Consider the following 23,229-nt stretch of genomic DNA (forward strand, 5'->3'; position numbering starts at 1 on the left):
ACATGACTGCATCCAGTATGTGTGTGTGATGGTTAAGTTCATGTGTCAACTTTGCTAGGTTATGGTTTCCATTTGTCTAGTCAAGCAAGCATCTACAGTTGATTGCATCTAAAATCAACAAAGAATATTGCCCTCAGCAATGTGGGGCATCTCCTCATCCAATCAACTGGAGGTCTTAAGAGTGAAAACTGAGGATTTAGGAAGACAAAAAGAAGAATTTGAATTTGTGCCTCTACTTCAGCCAGCCGGTTTCTTCTCGGGAATAAAACTTCACCTTCATTGGAGTTTCCAGTTCATGTCCTGCCCTACAGAATTCAGACTTCACCAATCCCCACAGTCTCATAAGCCTATTCCATCATAAATATATGTGTGTGTGTATGTGTGTGTGTATAAGTATCCTGCCAGTTATTTTTCTCTGGAAAGCCCTGACTAATACAGTGTGCAAGACACTTCTCTAAGAGGAGGACACCCTAAACTAGTCTCACATACCTTCTGAAGTGCAGAGAAATGAAGAACACTATAAATAATCCAAAAGGAAAGAACTTATATAAGGACCAGGAGGAGAATTCTAATAAAAGAGTTTCTGTGCAGTAGCCAGGACTGTTGAACACTTAGCTTTCCCACTGAAAACTCCACCCCTAACACGGCCCTGGAAGGAGTCCCTAGTTTCCATTTTCCAACTCCAGTAATACTGTAGATCTTTCTTTTCCTTTGGGGCAGTCAGTTGATAGGATGGCAAAGGAAGAAAAAGGAAGAGGAAGGAAAGAGAGAAAATAGAAAGCCTCATGATTCCTTAGGCCAAGTCTTCAAAATTCAGTAATCTCATTAAATGTACATATTTGGAGGACCAACCCCCACAATTCCTCATTCTGCTATAAATGGCTAAAGGTCTATAAGCTAGAAATACTGCCTCTGGGGTTACAATGTGCTACTGACAGTTATGAGACATGTAGTAGGAGCTTAGGACTGTTTAGGACTGTAGGAACTATGCTAGATTGATTTTGGTTTCAGGAAGAAGCAGAACTTGAGCTTGGACTTGAAGAATGGAAGAGAGCAAGGAAGAGTTCAGTCAGCACCAAAATTAATACGACAATGAGCATGGAGTGTCCATGCAGTGCAGCTCTGCATCTTTAACAGGGATGGGGTTAGGGACTACAAATATGGACATTGTAGCCATGGAAAGAAGGGGATGATTCCAAGATATCTTGTAAAATTGTGAATTTAAATACTAATTGAGAGATTGCATTTATGAGAGGAAAGAGAAGAATCAAATAGAATGATTGTGCCAGTTTAGATGTATTATGTCCCCCAAAACACCATTATCTTTGATGCAGTTTTGTGGGGGCAGGCATATTAGTGTTGATTAGGTTGGAAACTTTGGGTTAGGTTGTTTCCAGAGAGATGTGACCCACCCAACTGTGGGTAATACCTTTGATTATATTATTTCCATGGAGATGTGACCCCACCCATTCAGGGTGGGTATTAATTGAATCACTGGAGTCCTATAAGAGAGTTCACAGACAGAAAGAGGTGCTTCAGCCAAGAGAGGCACTTTGAAGAATGCACAGGAGCTGAGGGTGGAGCTGGAACACAACCTGGGATCAGCAGATGTCAGCCATATGCCTTCCCAGCTAATAGAGGTTTTCCAGATGCCACTGGCCTTCCTTTGATGAAGGTACACTTGTGTTGATGCCTTCATTTGGACATTTTCATGGCCTTCAGATGATAACTTTGTAACCAAATAAACCCCCTTTACAAAAGCCAATCCGGGGATTCTGGGGAGACAGCAGCATAGAAAGAAGTGGAAGACTTAGTCTCCCCCAGAACAATTCATAAATGAAAAAAAATCAGTAAATAACCTGGAATAACAGCGGGGAGATAAACGTGACTGTACACTCAACATCCACCAACACGAATTGGGAGGAATGCCTGAGATCACAGCATAAAATCTGTAAGTAAAACTGCGGACCTGCTCTGAAAGCCAAGAACCTAGAGCCAAGAGCCCCTCCCTCACGGAAGCCGAGTCATGCACTCTCTCAGCCCAGCTCCAAGTGAGGTTTTAATATTAACTGCTCAATACAGACAGTGAATCCTCAACAAGCAGACAGAGGCTTTTGGTGACAACTGACCTTGGGAGAATCGGGGGACATATCTGTCTCAGGATAGGGAGCCCAGAGAATTGGGTGCTATCTCTGGCTGATGGGTGAACCTGGGAGTTTTTCTGTCCCTTGCTCGCTCTCTGTGGAGAAAACCTCAGCTGTTCTTAACCCACAAGGCATTGCAGTAAAGACAGCCTCAGACATTCTGCATTCTGAAACGAGCTGAGAGCCCCGTGGCACAGTCCGGCGGCCCAGGGCTTCCCTTAAGGGACGGTGCACACTGGTGATGTAGCATGGCATTCCCTCAGCTGAGCTCCTGGAGGATCACGGCTGGGAGGGGGGACCTGCTCAGAGAACCCAGAGAGACTACGTGAAGTCCGGTGGTTTGTGGGACAGCGAGAGACGGGGTCTGGGGCTGAAATGAAATGAAGGCTTAGATACTTCTGGCGGCCTTGAATCTCCTGGAACCTGGGAGATTTGAACAGTAGAACTGCCCTTCCTCCCTGGCCACCCGTACACACACTCCACATTCAGGGCAGACGGCTCCAGCAACACACCCAAACTGAGTTCTCCAACTGAACCCAGAAGAATCATTTCCCCACACACTGCAGAAAATATGGTTGAGAACTGACTTGAGGGATATAGGTGATTCACAGACACCATCTGCTGGTTAGTTAGAGAAAGTGTACGTGACCAAACTGTGTCTCTGAAAAATTAGATCGATATCCTTTTTTTTGTTACAACTTGAAAGAACCCTGTCAAGCAAAACAAATGCCAAGAGGCCAAAAACAACAGAAAATCTTAATGCGTATGATAAAATCAGATGATATGGAGAATCCAGCTCCAAGCAAACAAATCAAGATTTCGGAAGAAACGTTATACCTTGCACAATTAATCAAAGAACTACAATCAAAGAACGAAAACATGGCAAAGGATTTAAAGGACATCAAGAGGACCATGGCCCAGGATATAAGTGCCATAAAGAAGACCCCAGACAAGCATAAAGAAGACATTGCAAGAGTAAATAAAAAAATAGAAGATCTTATGGAAATAAAAGAAACTGTTGGCCAAATTAAAAAGACTCTGGATATTCACAATACAAGACTAGAGAAAGCTGAACAACATCTCAGTGTCCTAGAAGTCCACAGAAGAGAAAATTAAAGAACAACAGAAAGAATGGAGAAAAAAATCGAAAAAATCGAAATGGATCTCAGGGATATGATAGATAAAATAAAATGTCCAAACTTATGACTTATTGGCGTCCCAGAAGGGGAAGAGAAGGGTAAAGGTCTAGAAAGAGTATTCAAAGAAATTGTTGGGGAAAACTTCCCCAACCTTCTACACAATATAAATACACAAAGCATAATTGCCCAGCGAACTCCAAATAGAATAAATCCAAATAAATCCACTCCAAGACATGCTCTGATCAGACTGGCAAATACTGAAGGGAAGGAGCAAGTTCTGAAAGCAGCAAGAGAAAAGCAATTCACTACATACAAAGGAAACAACATAAGACTAAGCAGTGACTACTCAGAGGCCACCATGGAGGCGAGAAGGTAGTGGCATGACATATTTAAAATCCTGAGAGAGAAAAGTTTCCAGCCAAGAATACTTTATCCATCAAAAGTCTCCTTCAAATTTGAGGGAGAGCTTAAATTTTTCACAGACAAACAAATGCTGAGAGACTTTGCCAATAAAAGACCTGCCCTACTTCAGATTGTAAAGGAAGCCCTACCAACAGAGAGACAAAGAAAGGAGAAAGAGATATAGAGAATTTTAACAGACATAAATGGTACCTTACATCCCAAATCACCAGGACACTCATTTTTCTCTAGTGATCACAGATCTTTCTCCAGAAGGGACCATAAGCTGGGACATAAAACAAGCCTCAAGAAATTAAAAAAAAAAAAAATTGAATATACTCAAAGCACATTCTCCAACCACAATGGAATACAAATAGAAGTCAATAATTTTTGAACTGTAACTCCACTATTTACTTCCTACATGATAAAAAATACACAAACTCTAAGGACAAATCAGTGGTTTTGAACTCAATGTGAAATATGTAATTTTAGACAACTATATAAAGGTGGGGGAATGAAGGAGTATAGGAACATAGTTTATGTGTCCTATTGAAGGGAAGGTGGTATCAAAGAAAAACAAGATTGATAGGGATTTAAGATTTTAATTTTAAGCCCCACAGTAAACACAAAGAAATTGTCAGAGACTATAACCATAGAGATGAAAAGTAGAGTTTGGGTTAAGAGAAATGAGGGAAGGGGCAATGGGGAGTTAAGAAAGGAGTGTAGGGTTGCTGCTTGAGGTGAAGGGAAATTTCTAGTAATGGATGGTGGGAAAGAGCATAACATCATTCTAAATGTGATTAATCCCACTAATGGAAGGCTAGGGAGGGGGTGGAATGGGAAGATTTAGGCTATATATATGTTTCCACAACTGAATAAAGAAAAAAAAAAAGGACAGTCTAACTAGACAACAATTGAATGCTAAGGATGAACTTGGATGGGACTGGAGGGTGGAGGACAGGTGGCTTGAAGGGACACAGTTGAGACATAAGGAAAAGGAAATATAGAATGTAAGCATTGTATCATTGTTGAATCTCTTATACTTCTTAGCTGCGCTTAATGGAATTACATAAAAGAATGTTCTTGTTCATGGGAAGCACATACGTGAATTATAGTGTATGTTCAAGGATGTGTGCAGCTAACTCTCATACGTTCAGAAGACAGAGCAATAGATGATGGATGATAGATAGGGAGGGAGGGAGGGAGGGAAAGAAATAGCGATGTGACAGCATGTTAAAGTTGGTGGATTGAGCTATCGGGGGAGGGGGGTCAGGGTATGATGGAATTCTGTGTATGGGGCTAGTATTGTTTTTGCAACTATTCATGTAACTTTGAATTTATTTTAAAAAAAAAAAGCCAATCCATTTCTGGTATTTTGCATAATGGCATCATTAGCTAACCAGAACAACGATCAAAGGAAAATGATGCTATTACTGAAACAAGTGGTGATGGGAGAGGCAAGTTAGATAAGGCTAGAAAAATAGGCTGGAACCTGATCATACATGACCTTACAAGCCATGTTAACAATTTGGGCTTCAATTTAAGAGTAAGATGAACCCTGAAGCATTCTAAACAAAAGAGTGATGTGATCATATTCGTGTCTTACACAAGTAAATGCCTTTTATGGGCATTGGTGGCATTGTGGCCATTAGCAGCACATCCCCAAAGCACCAACTTAAGTAAATATATTACCTTAGTGGGTACCTCACAGATTCTTTCTCACAGTATTTCCATCCAATTAAGTGTGTCCTAAGTACAGTTCTATGTGGAATGATGAGATCACAGGAGATCCTGTGTGCTCTGCTAGTTTGCTGTTTGTAAGTTATTCCCCAGTAAGATCCTGTTTTATATTTACTTGTGGGGGTAGGCATATTAGTGTTGATTAGGTTGGAAACTTTGGGTTAGGTTGTTTCCAGGGAGATGCTGCTGTAATGCAAAATACCAGAAATGGATTGGCTTTTATAAAGGGGATTTCTTTGGTTACAAATTTATAATTCTAAGGCCATAAAAGTGTCCAAACTAAGGCATCAGCAACAGGATACCTTCACTGAAGAAAGGCTGATGGCATCCAGAACACCTCTATCAGCTTGAAAGGCATTGGCAGTGTCTGCTGGTCCTTTGCTCCTGGGTTCTGGTTTCAAAATGGCTTTCTCCAAAATGTCTCTGGACTTCTGTCTCTCTTAGAATCTCTCACTCTGCTCCTGTACATCCTTGCTTGTTCTCCCAGGGTGTTTCTCTATAAGCATCTGGGGGTCCTTTTAGCCTCTCTGAGGCAAACTCTGGGCTTTATCTCTAAGCTTAGCATCTCCAAATGTCTTTCTCTCTGTGTCTCCAAGTGTCTGGGTCTGTGTAGGCTTTTAACTTCTCCTGGGGGCAAACTCTGGATTACATATCTTAGCTTCTCTCCAAAATATCTCTCTCAGCTTCTCTGATCTCCTTCTCTCTGTGAGCTCTCTTAAAGGATTCCAGTAAACAAATCAAGACCCATGTGGGTGGGGTCACATCGCCATGGAAATAATCTAAGCAAAGGTCCTACCCATAATTGGGTGGATCACATTTCCATGAAAACAACTTAATCAAAAGGTACCACCCACAATAGGTCTGCCCCCATAAGACTGCATTAAAGAGCATGTCTTGTGAGGGGGATGTAATAGATTCAAACCAGCACAATTTGTGATACAAAAAAAATACATGAAAGTTAGGAGCCAGAGAAATACAAAATAAATAATATTCTTATTATATTCAAAAGGAAAACAAAGGGCCATATGATTTTTTAGTGATTTTTTAACAAATATTCAAGGAACAGAATGTACAAATATTATTTAAAATCTTCCAAAGAATATATTTTCCAAATCATACTATAAATCTCTTTAGCTTTGATACCAAAACCAGATACAAACTGTACGAAAAAGTATAATTAGCAGCCTATCATACTCATGGGTATAGATAAAAAAATCATAAGTGACCAGCAAATCAAATTCAAAAGTAAATGACAGATACTACCTCATGATCAAGTTGAGCATGTCCCAGAAATACAAAGGTGATTTAACTTTGAAATTTTTGTAAATATAGTTAACCACTTTTCTGTCTCAATATTTTCAAAATACAAGTATTTGACCACATTTATTACATGTCCATGGTTAAAATTTTTGCAAAGTAGGAATAAAAGGATCCTCCTAATATAATAAAATGCATCTGCCAAGAATATAAAACAACATGATTCTTTATGGTAGAATATTAGACACAAGTCTATTTAAAATCATGACCACAACAAGCTTGCCCACTATCACTATTTTATTTAACTTTTTACTTGCCATCCTAGGTAACATTCAAAGAGTGAAATAAAAAAAATTAGAAGGATTGGAAAGGAAGAAGAAAATAACATTATTGTTCCAGATAATATGATTATTTTCTTCTCATAAACTTAACCACCACAATCACCCCCCAAATGCAGACAAACAATCAGAATTAAAAAGCAGCTTTGGCACAGGGACTAAATATAAGATAATTAACAGAAGTGAATTGCATTTCTATATACCACAAAAGAAAGAAAATGTAATTTTAAAACTATATTATTTGTAAGAGCAGAAAAATAATAAAGTATCAGAGAAATAAAGCCAGCGAAAGATATGTAAGAACTTCGTGGAGATAAATGTAAATCATTACTGGAAGACTAAATAAATGGAGAACTGCACTAGATTTATGGAAAGACTCAATATCATAAAAATGATGGTTCTGGAGCTCTGTCGTCTAATATAAATTATAAAATACATGTGTAAATGAAGGCCCAGAAAAGCCAAGTTACCACTAAAGAAGAACGAAGTACAGGGACTTGACCTACTAGGTGACAGCAATTATTGTGAAGATGCATTAATTAGGATAATATGGCTTTGATGCAGGAATAGACAAATAAACAAATAAAACCAAAAAGAGCTTAAAATTCACAAATACATATACATATACTTAAAATGATATATAACAGGGGTGCCTTTACAGATCATTGGTAAGACAGACAACTTGTGTTGACAAGGAACTTAACAAATCAATAAGAAAAAGACAACCAACTTTTTAAAAATTAAAATTACAAACATGGGTAAAGGCACACACATTTCACAGAAGAGAAAATAAGCAGTGCAAATATTTATGTGGAAATGTCCAACTTCATTTGCAATTAGGGGCATGCAAAACAAGACCAACAGTGAAATACAATTTTAATTCCATTACTTAATAAAAATTTAAATATCTGACAAAACCAAATATTTGCAAAGTTGTGGAACTTTGGGAAGTCTTAAATACTGCTGGCGAAGATAAATTAGTACAACCACCTTGGAAAATAATCCTGTTATTTTGAAGTAATCACATATTCTCATAATCTTGCAATTTCTCTCTTTCACCAAAGAACTTTGCACACAATGATTATTATACAGCAGTGAAAATGAAATAGTTACAAATGCATAGAATAATATGGTTAAATCTTAAAAACAAATAGTATAGAGGGGAAAGAGTACAGAAATCCAAAGAAACTTTTAAAATATGAATGATCAGTTAAGAAAGAAGATAGGTTGAGTGGCTCTAAAATTCATCTGAGACTCTGCTGTTAAATACTGCTGCCACAAACTACATGTAGCTACTGTGCACTTGAACTGTGGCTGGTAGGAATACATTTTATTTTGTTGAAATTTTAGCATCTAAACTGAGGTGTGCTGCAAGTGTAAAATACACATCAGATTTTGAAGACTTAATTATGAAAATATGTGAAATATCCCATTAATATTTTTATATATTTATTACATGTTGAAATGATTATGTTTTAGATATATTGAGTTAAATAAAATATACCATTAAAATTAATGTCACCTGTTTCACTTGTTTTTTAATATGGCTACTAGAAATTTTAAAAGCATATGTGTCTCACATTATATTGCTATTGGGTAGTACTGGTCTAAGAGTTCAGAGAGAAAACAACATTGGAAATAGTGGAGAAGTAACATTTGAAGAGATAATTGATGATAATTTTCCAAAAGAAAATGGATCCTCTATAGAAAACAATCTTTGAATACTAGGCAAGATCAATAAAAATAAATCTATATCAGTCTGCAGAATATCAAAGATAAGTATAAAATCTGAAGAGCAATAAGGATTACTGAAAAATGAGTGACTCTTTGATGGACAACAGACTACTTAATGCCAGAAAACAGTGTTTAAAGTTCTGAGGAAAATAATGTCAACCTATCCAACCTGTGATTCAAGAGTGAAGTCAAAGAAAAAAATTATCAGTCATAAATATTAAGGCACTTCACTAAAGGAACTATTTGTATTTCAGCAAAATGAAAAATGAACACAGCAAAAAAGCATGGGTTGCATTAAGCAATGGTGAGCACTAAAATTTATTTTTTAAATAATTAATATACTTAATTAAATTATTGACACTACAAATAAAATTTTTTATTCCCCAAAATAAATTCTAAATGACAATAATAACATGATGTGCATATGTTCAGTGGCTTGTTAAAGATGAGCAGCATTTTGTCCTGGTAAAGAAAGAAAAGGCATTACTAATTGTTTACGTTATTACAAAAATGTACAATTCATTATGAATGTAAGTGTAACAATTTTAAGAAACAATATAAGATCTATAGCTTTCAAATAAGTGGAGGAAAAGAGAAGAGAAGGCAGTTAATGACGAGGAAAGAGGGTAATGAAAATGAATGGCAAAATAAAAACACCATATAAAATGATAGAAATTAGTAAAATTGTATCAGTAATCACAGTAAATATATATAGCTTAAAGTCACCTATTAAAGGGCAGATAATATCAAATTGGATTACAAATAATCTTTCTATATTCCATTTCCAAGAGACATACATAGAATAAGACCACATAGAGAAATGGAAAATAAAGTGTTCCAGTTTACTAATGCTGCCATTATGCAAAATACCAGAAATGGATTGACTTTCATAAAGGGGGTTTATTTGGTTACAAAGTTACAGTCCTAAGGCCATGAAAGTATCCAAACTAAGGTATCAAGAATAGGGTACCTTCACTGAAGAATGGCCAATGGCATCTGGAAAACCTCTGTCAGCTGGGAAGGCATGTGGCTGGCGTCTGCTCTGGGGTTCCGGTTTCAAAATGGCTTCCTCCCAGGACATTTCTCTCTAAGTGTCTGAGGGAGTTCTTTTAGTTTCTCCTAGGCAAACTCTGAACTAGCAAAGGCCATCTATAAAATGTCTCTCAGCTGTTCTTGGAGCATTTGTCCTCTCTTAGCTTCTCTGGACCAAAGTCTGGGCTAGCATCTCAAGGTGTCAGCAAGTGTCTTTCCAGAAGTATCTCTCAGCTGCAGCATGAACATCTGTCTGAGCTCTTACAGGGCTCCGGTAAACTAATCAAGACCTACCCTGAATGGGCAGGATCAAATCTCCATGGAAACATTCAACCAAGAAGTCACACCCTGATCAAAAAGATTAATAAGTCTGTCCCCACAAGACTGCATTAAAGAATATGACTCTTCAGGGGACATAATATATCGAAACCGGCACATAAAGCTATGGAAAAAGATATATCAGGCAAATGCCATCCAAAAGAAAACTGTTATATAATATAAATACCAGGCAAAATGGAATTTAGATTTAAATTTTAGTAGGGATAATGATACACCATACTTTAAAACAGATTTTTAAAAGCTTGAAAGATATTTTTTAAAAACTGGCAGAATCCCAAAGAAAAATTAATATATCTCCAACCACTTAGATGTTTAACATGACCTTATCATAAATTAATACATATATAGACAGAAATAATAAAGATTATAAAGATTTGAACAACAAAATTATCATGCATGATCTGCACATATATAAATAACATACACGTATACACATAACCTTACATCTCCAAACCAGGAAATACATGCTGTTTCATGCACCTAAGAAAGTGTTACAAAATTGATGACATACTAGTTCACAAAATCTCAATAAATCTAAAAGAATCAATATCATATAGATCATGTTATCTATTCAAAACTCAAGGAAACTAAAAATTAAAACAATAAAGTTATTTAAATTAAAATAAATATGCCCATATCTTACAAATGGACTCCAAAATAACTTATGATTTAAAAAGCAGATCACAATGAAAGTTACAAAATAGTTAGAAGTGAATGGCAATGAAAGTAGAAATATCAAAATATAGAAAATGCAGCCAAAGTGGTACTTCCCAGTAAATTTATAATCATGCATGCATTTATTTTTAAAATGAAAAACTGAAAAACCAATGAGCTAAACATTTTCCTAGGTAAGCTAGAAAAAAAGGAATAAAAAAATAAATAAAGTAGAAGGAAGGAGATATTAAAAGTACAGAATTCAACGGTGTAGAAAACCTAGGGGAAAAAAATGAGTGACCAGCAAAAACAAAAACTCATACTTTGTGGAAACCAAAATCTCTTACCACAAACACATAAGGCCAAGACGGTTTTACAGATAAATTTTACCAATTTGCAAGGAACAAATAGTTTGTTTATTAAATTTAAAATCTCAAAGGGTAGAAAAAAGAAGGAAAGCAACTAGAATTCTTGTATAAATGTAGTCCTCAACACCAAAACAAAACAAGCAGAGGAAAGAAAAATATAAACCAATTTCACTGGTGAACATAGGTGAAAAAGAAAAACCTATTTTAAAAAAAGATATGACAACTAAATTCAGCACAGATCTTCAACCTGATCCTTTTGCTATAAAAATGTCATTGGGATAACTGGCAAATTTGAATGGGGTCTGGGGAGTAGACAGCAGCATGTAACTGTTAATTTCCTGGTTTTAATGGCTGTAGTATATTTTATGTTGGAGAATGCAGGTCCCAACTTAAATTGTTCAGGAAAGAAAAATGTTCTTTGTACTGGAATTGCAACTATTCTGTAAATCTGTGATTGGTTCAAAACCAAAATTTCAAAAAGTATTCAAAAATCCACATTGAGATAAATAAAGAAAAATTCAATCCCAGTGTTATTAAAAACCCATTTGTTCTTCTCCAGTAATAATTTACTACTTTCTTTATACAATATAATCTGTGTGTGCTGAACGCTGATTTAGTGTTACAATGCAGATAAAAAATACAGAATCTACAAACACATTAGATTCAAATCCTAGTTCTGCCACTTACATGGTCTGCAATGTCCTCATTTAAAAAAAGTAAGAGTAAAATAACAAGTTAATATATGTAAAACATTAGTGTACATATTAATTGATAACTAAATATTAGGAGTCATTATCAATGTCATCTTTGTTATGGAAAGAATTTTTAATTATAATTCTAAATATATGCACAATATATTACTAATAATATAGCAATAATAATTGTAATAATACAATACTAATAATATATTCTAAATCCATGGCAAATAATACACTCAAATTTTTCACAAGTCACAATTTTCATAGGATTGGAAATTCTATTTTCTCTTTCATTGCTTTAGAGGTGATATACAAGGGATATTGAAACAGCAACATTTTGCTAGGGAAGAATTTGAAAACTTCTTGAAACTGTGAGTTATGAGCTGTATGCTTTAGATAATGACACACTTGGGACAGTACTTCAAGGTTATGTGACCTAGCTTAGGCTATAAAAGCATTACTAGTGGTTGCTTGATATTAGGCTATTTTCTGGGAAAGCAGTTAATGAAATGCCATCTCAATTTTTGGGCTGGTGATTTTTGGTTTATTTCAAAGATTATTGAAGTTTTCCTGCCCATAATTCTGATGCCAAGAATTAGATGACCTGCACAAAGGAGGTTCATCAAATTTCCATGATGTCAGTCCACTGGGCAGTTTTCCGAGGCAGCAGGTATGGCTGCGCCTTTTTGGCAATATTCTCACAAAGTAGGAGAAAGGTACAGGAGTCAGGATGTGGCAACTCTGCCCATCTGTCCCCAAAATAAAAGTAAACCCCACTGTGTCAGTCTAGCACTGCCCATGGACTTTTCTCTAATTAACAAATTCCAGTATACTATGATTTTTAAAAGCAGAAATAGATTTCTCTGTTTTCTTTCTAGATGAAGCTTATACCATATCAGGGTATGTACTATATCCTGAAGCAGGAGTTTAGTGATACAGGGAATCCTCTCCTGTGAAGACATGCCTCTGCTGTTCTGTGTTTTAAGCTCAACAAGAGGCAGAGGGTGAGAAGTAGGAAGACAGCAAAGCTGCAGCGCTTCATTCTCGACTAAAACCACAGTTTATTACACACACAGCTAACACGCTTACCCCAGTACTATCTGTTCTTCTTCCTAGATTATTACACTTGAAGACTGGCAGGAGATAAACTCAGAAGATTTCATAGGATTTAGCGGATAAACAGGAAGAGGAAGAATACTCTTCCCACAGTAGACTATTGCCGTTTCAATTTCTCTTGTACTTACATTTAATAGGCACTTTGTTGACACGATCTATATTAGGCGTCCGCTCCTTGAAGGTTAACATTTGTTTTTAATATTGTATATCTAGAGCACTTTGCACACAGTGCCTGAAACATTGTGGTTGTCCACTTGCTCACTTCATACATTATTTTATTTCATTCATTAAATTCTAATGTCAGGCAATTTGTCATCAGCCACAGGAAAAAGAATGTTTTTCCTTTTCTGCTGTCTGAAGTTATATCTTGGCCCTCTTTTGGTCTCCTTAGATATGTTATCATTTGATTCATCTTCTCTAAACCATACATGCCTTTAAGTCTTTCCCTCAAAGCAGAGAAACCAGAGTAAGAGGCACTGGGTCAAACACTGACACTGTCCATCTAGCCGTTTTCCAATGGAGGTGGTTGCAGACAAAGGACCCTGAGCATCCTGATTTAATTCTCAAGACCAGCTCTGCTATGGATTTAAATGCAGTCAACTATCTGAGCCAGATTCTATTAAATACTCAATTCACCTGTTTAACTTCCTTTGCTCTGATTCTATATTCACTCACTAAGCAGTTTTTAAATTATTATTTAGCTTTCCATATAGTTCTTCCTATAAGAAAAGAATATGTTGGCCATATGCACTGTAAATTTTTGGTTCCTATATTAGTTATATTTTTTAACATAAATTAACAAATTAACATTGTGGTTTATACATCAGTTTTCAAGTTTAATATGGGTCTGCCCTTAAGATGTGGGCAGAAGAGGCAAAAACAAAACAAAACAAAACAAAACAAAAAAAGAGGCAATCTGAGGTTACAAGGCTAAGAGGCAGATCTGGACTTCAGAAGGGGACAGTAGCTACAAATTAGGTCTTCTGAGATATAGTCCATTGCCCTTTCCCCAGGTATGCTCTAACTCCTCAGTCTATGTGCTTCCCTACATTTGACACATTAGGTTACTTCTCTAAAAGACATGAATATTATCTATAACTTCTGCCATTTAATTTCTTGGCTCTCAGTTGTAGGTTTGATTACTGGCTTATCAAAGGTTATCTGTCTGATACCCCCAGGCCACTACATCTGGATATTTAAAAATGGACATTGGATGGCCATTTCTAGAGCTACCATACAAGACACTGCACAGCTCATCCCGTCCTTTCAGCCATAGACATTATCCACACACAGCACAGTGCAGTCGCTCAGGAGTACGAGGAGAATCCTGACAGGATAGATGAGTGTGTATGTTCTTACCAGTGCATCAGTCCATGGTCTACACTTGAAAGATGAGCAGGATAATGCTAGGCTGACTCATTCATTTACTCTATTAGCAATCAAGGAGAGGGAGTGCTCTGTAGAAAAGCACGTCAGTTTCTTCAGATTATGATTATGCCCTTATGGGAATATAATTGGTTAAATCACTTATTAATCTGCTTTGTCTCAATCCAAGTTTCAACAACAACCACCACACTTACTTTTTATTATTATTATTATTAGAGAAATTGTGGGTTTACAGACCAATCACACATAAAATACAGGATTTCCTTATACTACCTATTCCAGTTTGTTAATGCTGCCTTTTGCAAAATACCAGAAATGGATTGGCTTTTATAAAGGGTGTTTATTTGGTTCCGCAGTTACAGATTTAAGGCCATAAAGTATCAAAGGTAAGGCATCAACAATCAATCGGGTACCTTCACTGGAGGATGGCCAGTGGCGCCCAGAAAACCTCTATTAGCTGGGAAAACACATGGTCAGCATCTGCTCTGGAGTTCTGGTTTCAAAATCGCTTTCTCCCATGATGTTACCCTCCAGGCGTCTGCTTGCTCCTGGGTTGTGTTCTCCAAAATGTCTGTAAGCTGCAGCTCCTACAAAACATCACTCTCAGTTGCTCTGAGTCCCTCTGTCTGTGAACTCCTTTAAACAACTACAGTGATCCAATTAACACCCACCCTGAATGGGCAGGGTAACACCTCCATGGAAATTATCCAATCAAACGTTTCACTCACAGTTGATTGAGTCACATCTTCATGGAAACACTCAAATAATTCCAATCCAATTAACACCAATAACGTCTGCTCACACAAGATTGCATCAAAGAACAGGGCGTTTGGGGGGACATAATACATCCAAACCAGCATACTACCCCAGAAGCAACACTTTGCACTAGTGTATAACATTTGTTACAATTTATGATAGTACATTTTTATAAATGTACTATTAGTTAAAGTACATGGTTGAACTTAGGGTTAACTGTTTGTTTAGATTGTTCCACATTTTTTTTTAATTTATTCTGTTACCATTTATACAATCTAATATTTCCCATTTTAATCACATTCAGATATATATTTTGTTTCTGCCCAAGTGGGTTCATTTGCCTGATATGCACAGAAGTCAAGGCTGTGACACCAGGATTTTGAGAAGGGAAAGGGTTTATTGTGTAGTTGACCAGCAAGGTGCCTGGAGGAAAGCCTCAGATCAGTCTCCCTGAGCAAAATGGGAGCTGGGGCTTTATACCATCTAGGGAAGGAAGGCCTAAAGGAGTGGCTAAGGATGGTGAGAAGATGGTGGGTTCATGCTACTTCATACATCACATATTCAAAAATGGTGGCTAACTCATTGTTGTTCAGATGTGGCCCTCTCTCTCTAGCTAAGCCAACTTGGCAGGTGAAATCACTGCCCTCCCCCCTACGTGGGTTCAGACACCCAGGGGAGTGAATCTCCCTGGCAACGTGGAATATGACTCCCGGGGAGGAATGTAGACCCGGCATCGTGGAATGGAGAACATCTTCTTGACCAAAAGGGGGATGTGAAAGGAAATGAAATAAGCTTCAGTGGCAGAGAGATTCCAAAAGGAGCCGAGAGGTCACTCCGGTGGACACTCTTACACACAATATAGACAACCATTTTTAGGTTCTAATGAATTCGGATAGCTAGCAGTAAATATCTGAAACTATCAAACTACAACCCAGAACTCATGAATCTTGAAGATGACTGTATAAAAATGTAGCTTACGAGGGGTGACAATGTGTTTGAAAAAGCCATATGGACCACACTCCCCTTTGTCTAGTTTCTGGACGGATGAGTAGAAAAATGGGGGAAGAAAAAAAAAAAGGCACCCAGTGTTCTTTTTTATTTTCTTTTTTATTTTGTTCTTTTTCACTTTAATTTTTATTCTTATTATTTTTGTGTGTGTGGTAATGAAAATGTCAAAAAATAATTTTGGTGATGAATGCACAACTATATAATGGTACTGTAAACAACTGAATGTATGCTTTGTTTTGTATGACTGCATGGTATGTGAATATATCTCAATAAAAATGAATTTAAAAAAAAGTAAAAAAAAAAACAAAAACGGTGGCTTAGTATGATCTCTTAGAGTAATTTTTACTATTACAATTAGGCAAAGGTGACTTTAGGTCAGGGCTTCTCCTTACTGCACATGCTCCAGTGCCTTGAACTGACTAGAACTGGCCCTAGCAGGTGCTACAAAGGGAAAAGTATCAGCAACTTCCTGCAAGGAAGCAAGCTTCTTCTGAGTAAATATGAGGAGGTAGGAGCTCAAACGAAAGAATGAAAACTTTTTCAAACTAGTAAGGGAGGGGCTACTTCAGTGGGAAAAGGGAGTTGGTAAGTGGTAGTTTCAATTTCAGTGCTATTAATTGTGTTTAGAATGTGATGCTACCATCACCACCATTCATTACCAAAAAATTTTCATCATTCCAAATAGGAACCCTGTGTATTTTAGGCCTTAACTTCCCATTCCTTATCCCCACCCTGGTAACCTATATTCTAGATTCTGACAAAATTTGCTTATTCTAATTGTTTCAAAGCAGTGAGATCATACAATATTTCTCCTTTTCTGCCTGGCTTATTTCACTAAACATGATGCCCTCAAGATTCATTCATTCATTGCATGCATCAGGATTTCACTCCTTCTTACAGCTAAATGATATTCCATCATATGTATAGACCACATTTTGTTTATATCCATTCATTAGTTGATGGAATCTTGGGTTGTTTCCATCTTTAGCAATCCTGAATAATGCCACTATGAACATTAATGTACAAGTATCTGTTTGATTCCCTGCCTTCAATTCTTCCGATTATATACCTAGCAGTGGGATTGCCAGGTAATACGGTAGTTCTATACTTAGCTTCCTGAGGAACTGCCAAACTCTTGAACAGTGGCTGCACCATTTTGCATTGCCACCAGCAATGAACTTGGAGGAGCTGCAGCTTACAGAGACATTTTGGAGAACACAACCCAGTATTCCTATTCTGCATATCCTCTCCAACACTTACAGTTTTCTGTTTTTTAAATAGTAGTCAATCTAGTAGGTGTGAAATGATATCTCATTGTGGTTTTGAGTTGCATTTCCCTAATAGCTAGTGATGTTGAACATCTTTTCATGTGCTTTGTGGCCATTTGTATTTCTTCTTTGGAAAAGTGTCTATGCAAGCCTTTTGTCCATGTTTTAATTGGGTTGTTTGTCTTTTTATTGTTGAGTTGTAGAATTTCTTTATACACTCTGGATATCCAACCCTTATTGGATATATGGTTTTGAAATATTTTCTCCCATTAGTAGACTGCCTTTTCACTCTCTTGACAAAGTCTTTTGAAGCACAAAAGTGTTTAACTTTGAAGAGGTCCCATTCCTCTATTCTTTCATTGCTTGTGCTTTGGGTGTAAAGTCTAAGAAACCTCTGCCTACCATAAGATCTTAAAGACACTCTGCTACATTTTCTTCTAGGAGTTTTATGGTCCTAGCTCTTATATTTAGGTCCCTGACCCATTTTGAGTTAATTTTTTGTATAAGGTCTGAGATAAGGGTCCTCTTTCATTCATTTGGATATGGATATCAAGTTCTCCCAGCACCATTTGTTGAAGAGACAGTTCTGCCCTAGTTTAGAGGACTTGGCAGCCTTGTCAAAAATCAACTCATCACAGATGTGAGGCCACAGCAGCTTCACAATATGCTTTAGAGTCAGGAAGCCTCAGTCCTGCAGTTTTGTTTTACTTTCTCAAGACGATTTTGGCTATTTGGGGCCCCTTACCCTTCCATATAAATTTGATGACTGGCTTTTCCATTTCTGAAAAGTAAGCTGTTGGAATTTTGATTGGGATTGCATTGAATCTGTAAATCAATTTAGATTGTATTGAATCTGTAAATCAATTTGGGTAGAATTGACATCTTAATGATATTTAGTCTTCCAAACCATGAACATGGAAAGTCCTTCCATTTATTTATTTATTCTTTGATTTCTTTTAGCAACGTTTTTTAGTTTTCTGTGTACAGGTCCTTTACATCCCTGGTTAAATTTACTCCTAGATGTTAGATTCTTTTAGTTGCTATTGTAAATGGAATTTTTTCTTGATTTCCTCCACAGATTGCTCATTACTAGTGTATAGAGACACTGCTGATTTTTGTGTATTTATCTTGTATCCCACTACATTCCTGAACTCATTCATTAGCTCTAGTAGCTTTGATGTAGATTTTTGGGGACTTTCTAAATAGAGAAGCAGGTCATCTGCAAGCAGTGAAAGTTTTACTTCTTCCTTTCTGATTTGGATGCCATTTATTCATCTTGTGTGATTCCTCTAGCCAGAATGTCTAGCACAATGCTGAAGAACAGTGGTGACAGGCATCCTTGTCTTGTTCCAGAGCTTTGAGGAAAAGCTTTCAGTCTTTCACCACTGAGCATTATGTTAGCTCTGAATTTTTCATATATGCCCTTTATAATATTGGGGAAGTTTCCTTCTATTCCTATCTTTTGAGGTGTTTTTATCAGGGAAGTATGCTGGATTTTGTCAAATGCCTTTTCTGCAGCAATCGAGATGATCATGTTGTTTTCCCCCTTTGATTAATTAATGTAGTGTATTACATTAATTGATTTTCTTATGTTGAACCACCCTTGCATATCTGGAATAAAACCCACTTGAACATGTTGTGTGATTCTTTTAAAATGCTGTTGGATTCAATTTGCTGGTATTTTGTTGAGGATTTTTGCATCTATATTCAAGAGAGAAATTGGTCTGCAATTTTCTTTTCTTGCATTATCTTTATCTGGCTTTGGTAGCAGGGCAATGTTGCTTCATAGAATGAGTTAGGTAGTGTTTGCTTCTCTTCAATTTTTTCAAATAGTTTGAGTATGATTGTATTAATTCTTCTTGGGATGATTAGTAGAATTCACCTGTGAAGCCTTCTGGCACTGGGCTTACTTTGTTGCAAGGGTTTTAAAGACCATTTCAATCTCTTTAATTGTGACTGATTTGTTGAGGTCTTCCATTTCTTCTAGAGTCAGTGTAGGTTGTTTGTGTGTTTCTAGGAATTTTTCCATTTCTCCTAAGTTGTCTAATTTGTTGGTGTACAGTTCCTCATAGTATCCTCTTACGATCTTTTTTATTTCTGTGGGATCAGTAGTAATGACCCCCTCTCATTTATGATTTTATTTATTTGCATCTTCTCTCTTTTTTCTTTTTTCATTCTATCTAAGGATTTGTCAATTTTATTGATTTTCTCAAGGAACAAACTTTTGTTTTTGTTGATTCTGTTGTCTTTTTATCCTAAATTTCATTTAATTCTGCTCTAATCTTTGTTACTTCTTTCCTTCTGCTTGCTTTGGGAGTAGTTTGCTATTCTTTTATTAGTCTTCCATGTGTGCATTTAGGTTTTTGATTTTAGCTCTTTCTTCCTTAAGTAAGCATATAGGACTATAAATTTCCCTCTCAGCACTGCCTTCACTGGTAATTCAAGTGTTTCTCATCTTCAAGTTCACTGATTCTTTCTTTTGCCAGCTCCATCTCAGTTGTGGTTTTCAACTCCAGTAGTTCTCTTTAAAATATCTGTCCCTTTTTTTAGACTCTCATAATGTACATTAATTGTTTTCCTGATATACTGTAGATCTTTCTCAGTACTTTCCATCATCTTCTGGACCATTTTTAAGATCATTTGCTAAAAGGCTCCATGCAGTGTGTCCACATTCTCATCTTCATTGGTGTTTTCTGTATTTTTACTCTCTTTGTTTTGGATGGGCCATCATTTTCTATTCTTTGTCTTGTACTCTGTTGCACACTGTATATTTTAATATTTTAAAATTTTAAACTCTGGATTTAACTCCACTGGGATGTCTGTTTCTTGGTTTTGTAACCAGGTGATAATAAGACAAAGATTTTCTTGAGCTTCAGCCTTCCTAACAGAAAGGTATGTCCAAGGCAAATGCAGTGCCCACAGTTTTCTGTATCTTTCTGGGTCTCTATCTCATCCTGTGCTTTTGCTTGTTAGTTGTCTTGGAGTTCTCCTGTTTATAGGATTTTGGTTTTCCCCTCTGTTTCCCCAGAGACAGGTCTCCCTGTCCCAATTATTTTTTGCTGGCAGGTCCTTGTCCCAGACTGCCTACCTCTATATAGTTTTTTATACTCTTTAATAGTTTCATACTACTTTTTCTTGAAGGGAAACTCTGGGAGGAGGGTTACCCTAATGAGGACTTTTCCAAGTCAATCTTTCTCAGCCAGAACAAGGCCAAGGATCCACAAAGGGGCTGCAGACTGGCTTCCTGGGGGAGGGGGATCTGGAAGGGCTCCATAGTTTCTCCAATGTCTCCCCAAAGCTGATCTTCCCTGGTCTTCCCAGCAAATGCAGCCCTTCAGCTAACTTTCCCCCACAGCCCTGAGGAAGCCTTGCATCATTAAATTTCCACAGCCTATGCCCTGTCAGGGGTGGGTTGAAACGATAGCTGCCTTCAGAGCCAGGATCCAGTGATCCAAATTCACTAATCAAAAGCTGTGATCAGCAATTGGCTATGACCATCCCTGTTCCTGGAGGAGGGGATTTTTATGCCTCTTTCTGTCACCAGCAACTAGCCAGAGACTGGACACTGAGGCAGCTTGCTGCAAGAGTGGGGGATGGATGTCATTAGATGCTGCATGGAGAAAGCAGTTTACAGTTCTTTACTGTAGTTTACCTGCCTCTTCCTCCTGCTCTCCCCTGGATGCTGTACAGTGTTTTTCTGGGTCCAGAGTTTCAAAATAGTTCCTGTCTGTTTAATAGCTGTTTTGGTGGGAGGAATGAGTCCTGGAGAAAACTACTCCAACATCTTCCTAGGAATTCACCATACTCACTTGTGTTTATGCTTTACAGAGTGTATTGTTTATCCTCATAGCAACTAGGTAAGATTAGTAAAATAGAGGCGGGGCAAGATGGAGGCATAGAGAGGAGTGGAAGCTAAGTAGTCCCCCTGGAACAACTACAAAAAACCAGAAACAACTAGTAAATAATCCAGAATAACTGCAGGGGGACAAACGAGACCATCCACTCCTCATACACCAACCTGAATTGGGAGGAATGCCCAAGAACACAGCATAAAATCTGTAAGTAAAACCTGCGGAACCAAGTCGTGAGACCCCCTCCCCCATAGCCCGAGCTGCAAAGCCTCGTGGTGCCAGAGAGAAGCTCTCTCCCAGCAAGCGAATATAGCTCAGCTGAGCTCCAACTGGGGTTTTAAGTAGCGAGTGTGAACTGCTTGCTACAGGTACGCATCCCCAAAAAACAGAGGCTTTGGGTGACGACTGACCTTGGAGAGCCGGAGGGTCACCTTGGACTGGGTCTGTAGGGGACTATCTGTTTCTTTTTTGGCTCAGTGGAGAAAGCCCCAGTCATATTCAGTTTCCAGGGCTGTGACTTGGGGAAGGGTGGAGACAGCATAAACAGAGAGTGAGACCACTGAAATGCTAATGACCTCCACCTGGGGGGTCTGTCTTCTCTAGGAGGAAAGGGGTGGGGCCCTTTCCATTCAGAACCAGACCCCAGAGCCTGGGGGAACATAGCCATACCTCCTCACACCAGTCAAGAATTATAGGCTAACAGGCATCACCTGCTGGGCAGAAAAGCACAGTGACCTGAGGCATCAAAGGCTGGAGCAATTTTCTAAGACACACCTGCAGGGAAACCAGATACTGAATATTTCTTCCCTCTGGGACCTGAGCCTGTTCTGGTCTGGTAAAACCTGATTTGGATAACCAAGGAAACCATGCCTAGACAACAGAAAATTACAACCTACACTAAGAAAAACAAAGTTATGGCTCAGTCAAAGGAACAAATGTACACTTCAACTGAGATACAGGAATTTAAACTAATGCTAAATCAAATAAAAAAGTTTAGAGAAGATATTGCAAAAGAGATAGAGGCTGTAAAGGAAGAACTGGACATGTATACGGCAGAAATCAAAAGTTCAAAAAAACAACCAGTAGAATCTATGGAAATGAAAGGCACAACACAAGAGATGAAAGACACAATGGAAACATACAACAGCAGACATCAAGAGGCAGAAGAAAACACTCAGGAACTGGAGAACAAAACACCTAAAAGCCTACACGCAAAGGAGCAGATGGAGAAAAGAATGAAAAAATATGAGCAACATCTCCGGGAACTCAAGGATGAAACAAAGTATAATAATGTACGTATCATTGGTGTCCCAGAAGGAGGAGAGAAGGGGAAGGGGGCAGAAGCAATAATAGAGGAAATAATTAATGAAAATTTCCCATCTCTTATGAAAGACATAAAATTACAGATCCAAGAAGCGCAGCGTACTCCAAACAGAAGAGATGTGAATAGGCCTATGCCAAGACACTTAATAATCAGATTATCAAATGTCAAAGACAAAGAGAATCCTGAAAGCAGCAAGAGAAAAGCGATCCGTTACATACAAAGGAAGCTTAATAAGACTATGTGCGGATCTCTCAGCAGAAACCATGGAGGCAAGAAGGAAGTGGTGTGATATATTTAAGATACTGAAAGAGAAAAACCGCCAACCAAGAATCCTATATCCATCAAAGCTGTCCTTCAAATATGAGGGAGAGCTCAAAATATTTTCTGACAAACAGACAGTGAGAGACTTTGTGAACAAGACACCTGCCCTACAGGAAATACTAAAGGGAGCACTACAGGGTGATAGAAGACAGGAGTGCGTGGTTTGGAACACAATTTTGGGAGATGGTAGCACAACAATGTAAGTACACTGAACAAAGATAACTATGAATATGGATGAGAGAGGAAGGTGGGGAGCATGTGAGACACCACAAGAAAGGAAGAAAGATAAAGACTGGGACTATGTAACTTGGTGAACTATAGAGTATTCAACAATTGTGATAAAATGTACAAGTATGT

This window comes from Choloepus didactylus, chromosome 5 (assembly GCF_015220235.1).
Source record: "Choloepus didactylus isolate mChoDid1 chromosome 5, mChoDid1.pri, whole genome shotgun sequence".
NCBI lineage: Eukaryota > Metazoa > Chordata > Mammalia > Pilosa > Megalonychidae > Choloepus > Choloepus didactylus.